General features: G+C 30.5%; 2 pseudogenes; both read left to right on the top strand.

Moving 5' to 3' along the window:
• The first annotated feature begins 5,346 nt into the window (after window positions 1-5,346).
• On the top strand, window positions 5,347-6,476 carry LOC114191173 (uncharacterized; annotated as a pseudogene).
• A 934-nt stretch (window positions 6,477-7,410) lies between these two features.
• Window positions 7,411-12,073, top strand: LOC146884631 (uncharacterized; annotated as a pseudogene).
• The last annotated feature ends 595 nt before the right edge of the window (window positions 12,074-12,668 follow it).

Raw genomic sequence — 12,668 nt, 5'->3', positions numbered from 1 at the left:
GGAAAAGCAAAGCACAGAGAAGAAAGCAAGAATGGGTCTTACTTGGAATTGGGTCCCTCCATTTCCTTCTTCTGCGTCCATTCTACGCGACTCATATTCCTACTATTCCTTCCTTTCCACCACACCACTAACTCTTCCAACACACGTCTTTTCACTTCCCACACTCTCTGCAAATATTAATTTATTCAAAACCAATAAATCTTTTTTTATTTTATTCAAAATTCCTCTTATTTGCCATTTCACCCCCAAGCATTCAACAATGGTTTCTCGTTAAAAAGGAAAAATCAAAAATCAAAACTAAAAAATATATATAATACCTAAAACTATTATAAAAAAAACTATAAATTAATAGTAGAAGGATAAAAATTGAACCATTCAAGTTTATATAATTTCTACCACGAAAAAAAGAATGTGAGACTGATATTGATTCTGTGGTAAAGTAAGTATCATATACACGTTAATGGATGAGAATATACGTTAATATAATAGTCTATATAATAATATGTAACGAAGATTGTGGATGGAAATCAAAGTTCTTTCTTTTTTCAGCTTTTTCTTCAAAATCGAAACTCTTTTCCCAACAGATTGTTTAATTTTAAGCTGGATGATAAAAAAATTAACGGGATATTAGTTTAGATAATATGAGTTATTTAAATCTTAATTAGTCCTATATTTTGTCTACAATATAGTGCTTGTTCTCCTATTGTCGTACTCGGTGGTCGTGGTAACAAAACCCTGCTGCCATATTTTGAAAATTTTCCCTTAAATAAAGGTCATGGTTGTTCTCCACTTTGCTATTTGCTATGAATATTTTGAAAATTTAAAGCCACTCGCTTAGCACTATTTCATATTCTTTTCTTCTTCTTCTATCTATATTATTTATTTGAATAAATATATAAAAAGAAAATTAGTATATATATATATATAGTACGTGTTTCTACTAATTTAAATTAGTTAAATTAAACTATAATAACGGTTATTATTAAACGAATCATCCTTAGAACCTTAAATTACTAAACGGAATTTTCAAAAGTTAAACGACCAAACTAGCTATAAGAAAATGGTTAAAGAGCTAAAAGCAAGATTTAATCTTTTAAAAAAATATATTAGAGCAATACATGAGAAAAAAATAAAAACTTACTTATTTGAGTTTAAGCAAACAAACCAAACCATAATCTTATTTACTTTAACATAATAAGTCACACTATAACTGTATGCGTTTTATAAATAATTTTACAATAGACTACATTATTTGAAACTAACTGGTGAAATAAAAATATCAGCTTTTGAAATCATAGCACAACTTATATATATATATATATATATATATATATATATATATATATATATATATATATATATATATATATATTGAGCAAAGAATTAACAACTGCAATTAAAAATTAAATATAAAATTTGTATTGACAACAAATAAGTAGAGAAACATTAATTTAGAAATAGATAATAATAATATAAAATCACATAGTTTTATAGCTTTTGAAAAACTTACTTGTACATTATATTTATAGTGAGGTTATATCTTTAACTTCACAATTATGATTCGTATTTTTAAAATATTTATTTGTAAAGTCAATATGGTACTACGTGTTAACGTTAGTGTCACATGTTTCTATATTTATTATTTTAGTATAATTTAGTTCATTTTTTTCAAAAGAAAATAATTTTGTACTTTATTGATTGAAACTAAATTTAATTTTTATTTAAAAATATTATACTAATATTTTTATTAAAATTAACATTTTAATTAATTATTTGAAAATTTAATTATAAATTATTAGATTTAATTATAAATCGAATAAGTCTTAGATTCAATTATTAAATAGAGTATAATTGTTACATACTATAATAATATTTTATAAATATTAAATGTTTTAGATTTAAATGTTAATTTTAGAAAAATTAGTATATTTTCCTAAAATATTTCTAATATTTTTAAATTTCAATTGTAGAAATATTATAATATTTAGAATATAATTATTAGAAGAAAATATTTAATAATTATCTTCTAATAATATTTTAAATAATTATATTTGATTTAATAATTGAACCTAAGAACTATATTCAATTTATAATTAAATCTAATAATTTATAATTGAATTTTAAAAGTAATTAATAAAAATGTTAATTTGAATAAAAATATTATTACAATATTTATATCAAAATTATATTTGATCTCAATTCTATAGGGACAAAATTATTTAATTGTAACAAAAAATACTAAATTAAATAAAAATAACGAATATAGGAACTAAATTGAATAAAATGAAATGATACAACTATGAAGTGATACGATACTAACTTGACATGTGAAATTTTTTTTAAAAATTAAAAAAATAAAAAATCATGTGACATGTACGATTCACATACATTAACTATGTAAACATTATTAGCAAATAGATCAAATTGATCAAAATTAATAAAAATTAAAACGCGCAAATTAAAAAAAAAACTAAATTAAATAAATCTAACTAAAATACCAAAATAGTATTTAATTCATATTTGTAATAACTATCAACAAAAATCAATTTTAAGAGGTATTCGGAGTGTATCTTTTACATTCTATATTCTCTTATTATTGAGTATATATATATAGTAAAAATAAAGTATACAAAAAAATAAAAAATTTACGAACTGGCACGTAGTTTATATTATGACACGTGACCTATATTATTCATAAACATTACCTGTTTAACCACCATTAATAATAAATCACCATTAATAATAAAGACTAAATTGATCAAAATTAACAAAAATTAATAGTTAATTAAATACGAAAAAAAAAATTAAATTGAAAAAAAAAACTAAAAGAATACTTAAACTTATAAACAAAATAACCGAATTAAATTATTAAATGTTGAAATTTGAAAGGAATCCGGTACAGAAAAGATAAAATTCGAAAGGAATCTAGTTTAGAAAAGAGTTAATAAATTGTAAACCCTAGCCTTGGAAAAAAATAAGGTCCTGTAAATATTTAAAAGTTTATACTATATAAAAATAGATAAATATTCATTGAACTAGTAAATTTCATCTAATTAGAATAATATAACTTCAATATTTAAAATAACAAACACATAAATAGGTGTGACAACAAAATGACAAGTCATAAGTTGAAAAGGAGGTTTGCTTCCTCCATCTCTATCCTTACACGGTAGGGGAAAGATTTCTAAATGAGATAGTTTCTACTTTTCAGATATTCTCAATGAACTTTATTTGAATTTATGCAAATTTTTGCCTCAATATTCATAATTGTTTAAAAAATATTATTGCTTGCACAAAAGGATAAAAAATTCAAAAAAAAAAACTTGTGTTCTTACAAAACATTTTGTAGTTGAATACCTTTCTTCGATTTTTAAAAAAAATATTTTTAAAGAATTTTCTATTGAAAGAAATAAAAGGAAAGAGATAAATATTTTTATATTAATTCATGTCCACCATAGTTTTTAAAAACTTTTAACTTCTATTGACAATGGTGAAAACAAAATTTTAATCAATTTTTTTCTATATAGACTATAATAGACAAAATAATTGTGGGATATCTTGAATATAAAATAGGGAAATCAATAGATATTAAAAGTTTTAATATGAAAGAAAACCTTTAATACAAAATAATAACTTAACTTGAAAGGAAAATTCCTAAAATTTCTATAGGTACACACCATTCTTTCTCTTCCACCACATTTTTATTTCCTTCACACCATCACAACTTATTCTTCCCCTTTTCTTCTATACTTTTTGTTGTATCTTCATTGTTCTTCCTTTTTTGGTTGTTGCTTTTGGGATTTAGGTTTCAATGTTAGTTTAATATTTTGTGTTTATCATTTTCTTCTCATTTGCCTACTACATATTTGATGAAATGTTCGAGTCATAACTTGGTGTAACGGGAAGGAATTGTAAAACCATTTTAATAATAGCTATAACTTCTTACTTTTTCTCTTTCTCTTTCATCAAAATTTGTGGATTGTGTGCATAATGTAATAGGAAATAATTGTGAAACCATTTCAATGCTATTTATTAATTGATAGGTTTGATACTATAGGCATGTCTACATATAATTGGTAGGACTCACCCTCAATAAATTAATTTATATGTTTGTTCTTGTAACATGGTCTCTATGTTATTTACCTAAAACACTATAATTGTAGAATTCTTATGAGTTTTATGATGAATGTCATTGCATCTTGTTAGTCTGCAAACAACACAATAAGCTAATCTTCAACCATATCTAAGGTCATGACCTTAACTACTCATTGGTGGGGTAGCCATTATATATATATATATATATATATATATATATATATATATATAATTTTATGCATTATAAAAATTAATAAATGTCTATTTAATATAGGAAGTATCTACTACAAAAAGTTCTATATTTCCAGTAGAAAAGCTCACAACAACATTTCTAACTACTATCCAAACATGCTTAATTACAAAAGTTGGTAAGAGGCCCTTGTTTTACTAAATTCTATTTTGGTTCCTGAAAGTGTAGTAGTTTGTAGGAAACAAAAAGTGAATTTGAACAAGTTTTCTTTTTTCTCACATATCCCAGTTGAATAGGTTAGCTACTTTTTTCTAGTGTTAAACTTAAGCAAGCAACATCAGCTACACAATTTTCCATTGAAAAGTTACAATACCTATAAGAAGCTAAATAATAAACACTATCCATTAAAGCAATATTATAACATGAGTTCCTGAAATCAACAATTCACATAATTGAATGTTTTCTGCAAATATGATTAAGCTACTTATCACTCCACAACCTTCGCTAATGGTCAATCATTAGTTGAAAATATAATGATTGATGTATGTTTATCTATAACATCACCGATTAAACTTTCCAGCACTTTTATTCTAAAAAACTAAGATATTGTATGAATTATGAGTCATGACATCATATCTTCAACACATAGATACATCCTTCAATGGTTGTTTTCCAAGAAAAGTAAGTTTAGACATCTAACTCCTTACCAACAGATTTGTATGATAGTCCTTGTTGATTTATATTAGATATATGTGGTCCTTCACCAATGACTAGTTCAAATGGCTCTAGATACTATATCATTTTTTTCCTCTACTTTTTCTCTGCTTCAACTCATACCAAACAGTCGTCCAAATTTATTGCATATTCAATATGGATTTTGTTGTTTAATTAGTATTTCTTAAAATGTTCCCATCTGCATTCATTCAACCCAACTTCTAGATTATGATTGACTGAATTTTGTTGTTGTCACATAGTTAATCTCATGAGTCAGGTTCCATGAGTACATACTTAACTAATTGTTGTTTCTTTTTACCGTTTTCGTGCCAACATATTGTTAAGAAATGGATACTAGTATAAATGATGGTGCAATTATTTCAAGGAAACATAAAAGAGAGGAATTTAAGAAAATCATTATGATTGTTGTTGCTTATGTCATTTATATGTTTATGAGTGTAGTAGTATGGTATCACAATATTTACTTAGATAAGGAACCTGATCGTAATTGGGAATTGGAATGACGTAATTTCCTTAATCGTCTTTATAGAGGGACAGAAAAAGATTGTATTGAACAACTAAGAGTTTGTAAAAGTGCATTTCTCAAACTTTGTAAAATCTTACAAGAGAGAGGTGGATTGGTAAGAACGAAAAATGTTCCAATAACTGAGGCAGTAGCGATGTTTTTACATATCTTGGCTTATAAGCTTAAGTACAAGGTGATACAATTTAGTTAATATAGATCAAAAGAAACAATAAGTAGACAATTCAATAATGTCTTAAGAGCGATAATGAAAGTGAGCAAGGATTATTTGAAGTTTCATACTTATAATATGGAAGGTCTTGATGCAACTAGATGGAGATGGTTTGAAGTATGTTTATTGATAATTATACTAGATTAATTAACTTTACACATTTGTATAGACATTATATATTAATAAATGTATGTTGCTATTAGAAATGTGTTGGAGCACTTGATGGAACTCATATTCTGATAACAGTTTCTCCAGAAGATAGGCCTAAATATCGTAATAGAAAGGGTGATGTCTCTACAAATGTGTTGGCAGTTTGTGGTCTAGATTTAAGGTTTATTTACGTGTTACCTGGGTGGGAATGTTCTGCAGGAGATTCTTGAGTATTACGAGATGCTTTACATCGTCAAAATAAACTTAAGATCCCAACTAGTAATATCTATTAAAAATAATATTTAATTTAATTTTAATTGAAACCTATGATTTTTACTTTAAATTGTTGTAGGTAAGTACTTTCTTGTGGATGTAGGATATACTAATGGTCCTGGATTTTTAGCACCATATCGTGGGATTAGATATCATCTCAATGAGTGGATTAGGAACACCCCTCAAACTTACAAGGAGTTGTTTAATCTTTGTCATGCAAGTGCACGAAATACAATAGAAAGATCATTTGGGATATTGAAAAAATGATGGAGCATATTAAGAACTCCTTCATTTTTTGATATAAAGACACAAATAAGGATTATCAATGCTTGTTTTGTGTTACACAACTTCATCATAAATTAGGGACTAACTAATAAAGTTTTAGAAGTTCAAGACCTAGAGCTTTTAGCTAATGTAGATGAAGAGTTAACTCAATCAAGGGAAATAGTTCAAAACAATATCACAGATGAAGTTGCAACTATTCAAGTCACAGAAGAATGGACAAGATTTCGAGACACATTAGCAATGAATATGTTTGCTAGTTATCAAAGATCAAGTCACGTTTTATGTCATTAGTTGGCTTATTTCATTAGGTTGTCTTGTGACTTATTTCATTAGGTGGTTACTATAAACACCATTTATTTATCTGAGACTGAGTTTTTGAGAAGAATTTGTTAATTTTGAGATATGATTCTTGCTTTGAATTACATAAATGTTATGCTAATATGATCTTTTGATTATAACAATTGTCGTGGTTTATACAACATCATTATGATTGATATGTGACTTGGGAAAACCACAATATCAGTGCTCAATAATTGGTATGCAGAACTGTGAATTTAATGCTTGTACAATCCTATGATGTTTCGTTAAACCGTGGTACTATGCAATTAATAAGAGTTAAGCCTACTCCGTGATTCAATAGAAAATGTTGTTTGAATTTGCATTTTGGTGAGTTGTCTTTTCAAAAGAGGGCTGAATTAGTGAGGTAACCATATGACATTACAATTACCATCATGACTTGGAATTTTGATTCATAAGGAGTCAAAATATTTTTGCACTTTTTGTTAACCATAAAATGAAAACTATATGACAAATCATAGTAGTATATATCAATCTATATGGAGTTGTTTCATATTAACTAATAATATGGAGTTGAAGTCTTAATTAAGGTTAAACGGTCCAAGGAGAAGTGTCTCAAATTCTATAATAAGCCTTGTATAAGTATTTTTTTCATGGAATTTAGAGATGGAACGTGTGTTAGCTGAAGTATTAAGAGATTAAAGAAACATGGGCAATAAGAGTGACGGAGCTTGGAAAAGGGTTACATATAATGTTGCAGCTATAGTGTTATCCAACAACTTCAAAGTCCAAGTCACTTGGGAGAATGTTAAAAATCGAATCAAACTTTGGAGATCATGGTATGGAGTTGTTAGTGACATCCTTGGTCGGAGTGGATTTGATTGGGATGGAATCAAACACATGATTACAGTTGGTGATGAAAATGTATGGAATGAATATGTCAATGTAAGTACTCTTTTACATGCAATCCTGTAGCAATTGTTTTTTTTTTATATGCCATTATATCTTTGAGTAAGTAGTAATTGTATAGACTAATTCCTTTGTATGGAATTGTAGTTGTGTTATTATTGACTTCTTCCTTTTTTTTTCAAGTCGCATAAAGAGGCTAGAAATTTTCGATTCAAAGCAAATCCAAATTGGGATGATATATGTAACATCCCGGTCGGATATTACTAATTTAAGTAATAAAATTAAGAAATATGATGAAAACCTCATTTATTATACTTCGCTTCCCAAAAACATGAGAAATTTTAAAACATTTATTAATCAAAAGTTATCCAAAAATCCATAATTTATGAAACTCCAATATAGTATCTAAATTCACAAATCAGTAAAACATTGTTTACAAAGTTCAAAAAAACAATAATAATAAAACTCCAGTAAAAGCTTTTCCCAGCTAACCCTCTCTCCGATGTTATGCCTCACCAGCACCACCTGTAATATCATCTGCTTCCGTGTAACGCATTACACGATCATCGCCAAACACAAGCAGATAGGGTGAGCTCATAAACAGTTAACATAAAAGTTAATAAAATTCAAGATACACCAATCTATTTTATTCTAGTTAACTCTTGGCCAAGACCTTAATCCCCAAGGCTTTTCAACCTTCACAACACACAAATAGTTAGCCTCGGATTTAGGGTTTATGATGCTCACACGAACATGCCCGCTCGTGGTCCTGCCTCTACGAACCTCCCTGCTCGTAATCCTGCTTTACGAACCTCCCCACTCGTAGTTCTGCTCTACAGACCTACCCACTCGTAGTCCAACACATGTGATCCACCAGCTACGTACCTCCCTACACACAACATCTCTCAAGTGTGAGCACGGAACATACGAATCTACCTCGCTCGTATCCCCACACGAGAGTAACAGGATATGAACCTCCCCGCTCATATCATCACATGTTCACCACCATTCATTAACCTAACCGCTCATGGCACAACATCCCCTGATCCAAGTCTTACATCATAACATGATAACAAAAACAAGAAAAGCACACTACGCTACACAAGGTACATACTCAAGCTGGTCTTAGAGATTTCAATGCTTCCACGAACCTGCCCGCTCATGGTCCAACTCTACGAACCTCCCCGCTCGTAGTCCAACTCTATGGACCTCCCCGCCCATAGTCCAGCACACGTGATCCACTAGCTACGAACCTCCCCGCTCGCAGCATCTCTAAAGTGTGAACACGAAACATACGAACCTCCCCGCTCATATCCCCACACGAGAGTATCAAGATATGAACCTCCCCGCTCATATCATCACGTGTTCATCACCAGTCATGAACCTACCCGCTCATGACAACATCAAGCATATCCTAGACTAGGACCAACACAACAAGCCATGCAAAACATATCACAACGCACCCTGCCACTACATCATCGCCTAGCGCAGCCTAAGCGCCGCTAGGTGAAATGGCAGTACAGATCGCCTGGCGGTTTCACATCACAGCTGGGCGCCACAACTCACAAGACATCCATGTTTCCTACTATCGCCTGGTGATCCACTCTACACCGCTAGGCGCCACACCAATAATGTGACACTACTGGTTTTAGGTACTCTAATTCATTTCCTAGCATTCACCCATTCAATTCTCAAACATCCAGAAATCAACATACACATTCATATATTCCAAATTACAACATCACAACACGTATGCATCTTTCAAGTATAAGCACACATTCCTCTCTTTTATAATTCATATACTTACCTCTTAAATCAATTCCAACACACACTTTATTTTCCCCTTCTAATTTTCCCAACCCTTTGCATGCTTACAATTCACATACCACACATAAGACACAATCAAAGCTATATACTTATTTCGCATGCCCTCACAATTCCATTACATTTAAGGTATGATGATCATGTTCCTACACTTTCCTGAAACCCGTCATTATCATGCAACACTCGGTCATAGTGATATCATCAATAGTGGCCTTTTTCACACACTTATAACATAATACATTCGAGCTAACATATATAGATTCATATATTCAGCATGTCTGAGCAAGCACTACAAAAAACAAACATACTCATCAATCACACATCTACATATATATATATATATATATATATATATATATATATATATATATATATATATACTAACCAATCAAGGCCATACCAACACTTGAGCAGGCTTAATCATCCATTAGTAATCATACTATTAGGGAATTCAAACAACCAATCATGCGTGACATATATCTCCCTCTGCAGGCATGCAATTCAAATCTCCACCGTTCAAATTGAATAACAACATGTTGTGAATCACCTTCCACAATTTCACCTAAATCGAACGGTTAATGAATCAGGAAATGCAATTTTACGAAGACTGCGTAGACCAAAAAAATCGGTGGTGCCTAGCGCCCAGAAGTGAGGAAGGTGGCGCCTGGCGGGACTATACTAGCGCCGGGCGATTCTTGTTTTGCGAAAAATACGAAAAACAACATTTTTCGTGAATTAGAGCACCACGCATCACTAGTATGGAGCCTGGCGGCAACCAAGGTGCCGCCAGGCGGTTCCTGCTGTTCTAGGAACCCAACATTCTTCTTGCACCTACGAACCTTAGTCCATTCACAACATTTTTGGTTTCCATCAATTTATGACTCAATAGGCCATACTTATGTATTTAGGTTCATGGTTCATTCCTAAACTTCCAATCTAAGATACTTCATTAACAATTTCCCATTTAATTTCGTGTAACTTTAAGAATCACTAATCATCAATTCCTAAAATTCACATTCATAAAATTTTCCCCAATTATTATCCAATTATTGTAGAATTATAATGATTCTTAATACTCCACAATCCATACATATACACATTCCATTTCTTCTCGTTTAACTTTGTTCTAGAATCCCAAAAACATCGAAATTGAGCCAAACAGGCTCGCGTCGCCTGGCGGTTAAATCATCTCCGCCAGGCCCTTCTTTAAAAATCCAGAAACTGGGCTAGCATCCATGTGTCGCCTAACGGTCAGGCTCGTACCGCCAGGCGGTTCCTCGTCTGGAACCCAGAAACAGACAAACAAGGTATGAGTCGCCTAGCGGCTTCGACGCCCGCCAGACGATTTCTGGAAAATTTCTAGAAACGTGAATTTGCACAGTTTTATCACAATTCATGCATCCAATTATTCAATCAATCATGTAATATTAACAACACAAGTAAAAATAACGAAGTCCAGCTCCCTTAACTTGTTAATCCTTGCTCAATTTGGAGGAATCAAGACTTCTCTTGTGCCACCACTAGTTCAACCTTGGTCTTCTCCCAATACACTTGATGCTCTTATCAATTTCCACACAAAACTCACCTTCAAACCCTCTTTTCCACTGTCAAAATTGTTTTTCTCTACCCCTTCATATTTTCCTCTCTTTCTTCACCAAAAACTCTCTAATTAGACCCTTAACTAAGCCTTAATGCTTGTTAATGATAGGGGAAACGAAAATGGCTTTGAATTAGGTGTTAATGACCATTCAAAGACCATTATTGGTTGTCTCCCAGCCCACTAAGCTGCCTCCCTTGGCAACTAGGATTTTTTGCCTTTTCATCTCCATGCCAAAGGAAATTTTGGCAAAAAGAAAGTTAAATTCGTTCTTAGTAAGATTTAAACCCACAACCACTCAATTACAAAGTTAATGCACAACCAATTCAACCAATTCATGTTTCGTGATAATTCCTAAAATTTTAGAATTACATTATCACTACTCAGTTCAAACATAACATTAAAATAATACACTTATTAAGTAAATAGCATACAATTATCATACATAGGACTGGAACCCAAGTCCTCTCACACAATCAAGTACTCTCAACCACTTGAGCTAGTACTTTTCCACGTCATAACAAACCACATTAAATATCATAAAGGCTCCCACGATCCGCATTTATTAAATAATGATTTATTTAATTATTTAAATTTCTCGGGTCTTACAATATAGTATATTTATGTGCTAAAAATAAAGTTATTGGTCATGGAGCTGAAACTGCTAAGGATGTTGATGAAGTCATGAGTAGAGAGGTAAATGAAGTAAATTTTGTGGTTTTGGAGGACTTGAATGCTACTATAGATTTGGAGGAACCAAACTCTAACTTAAAAAGAAAAGCACAATCTACTTCAAGTTCTACTAATACACAATCTCAAAGGGGAAAGCTTAAGGAAAAAGAGCTAATGACTGCTTCAATGAAAGATGTGGCTGAGTCTTTTAAGCAATTGGCACATGTATATGGTGAAAAGGTTGATGAAAATGAAATCAAAGAAGTGCTAGATGAGGTGCGTTTAATGCCAAATCTTACTAAGGAACAATAGGCTAAAGCTGTTAAATGGTTAGTTGAGATGCCAAAATAATTAGCTATTGTGAAAGCCCTTCTAATTGAGCAGAATGAAGATTATGTTTTAATACATATTTCTACAACTTAAATTATGGTATGTAATATATATTTTCTTGTGATTGATTAATTTCATGGTATTTGGTTAGGTCTACTGCATATTCGAATTAATTGTACAACACCATGATTGATAAATTTTGTTTCACTTTTGTGGGTCAAGCAAATGTTGAAGAGGACTGAAACATGATGCTGAAGAGAACTGAAAGAAGGTGTTGAAAGACGTGCTAGTTGGATGTGGAAAAATTATAAAACAAACATATTAAATAAGAAAACACTTGTTTTAACAGCTTATTTAGTTTTCCTTTTTAATGGTAAAATGCTTGACATCATAACTATGGATAATGAGTTTGGTTAATTGTGATATTAGTTTAGGAATTTATGTTATATTGTGGGTTAATTATATCACATTAATGATATTGTGTTTTTACGTTATATATTAAACTTGTGATTTTTATACTTAATTATTTTATTGTTGGTAAATGAAGTAATTAGTAATTAATATTATATTTCTTTGA

The sequence above is a fragment of the Vigna unguiculata genome, chromosome 7 (assembly GCF_037176805.1).
Source record: "Vigna unguiculata cultivar grain cowpea cultivar isolate G323 ecotype 2 chromosome 7, ASM3717680v1, whole genome shotgun sequence".
Taxonomy (NCBI): Eukaryota; Viridiplantae; Streptophyta; class Magnoliopsida; order Fabales; family Fabaceae; genus Vigna; species Vigna unguiculata.
Note: the sequence above shows the minus strand (reverse complement) of the source record. Positions and strands in the feature narration are given on the sequence as shown.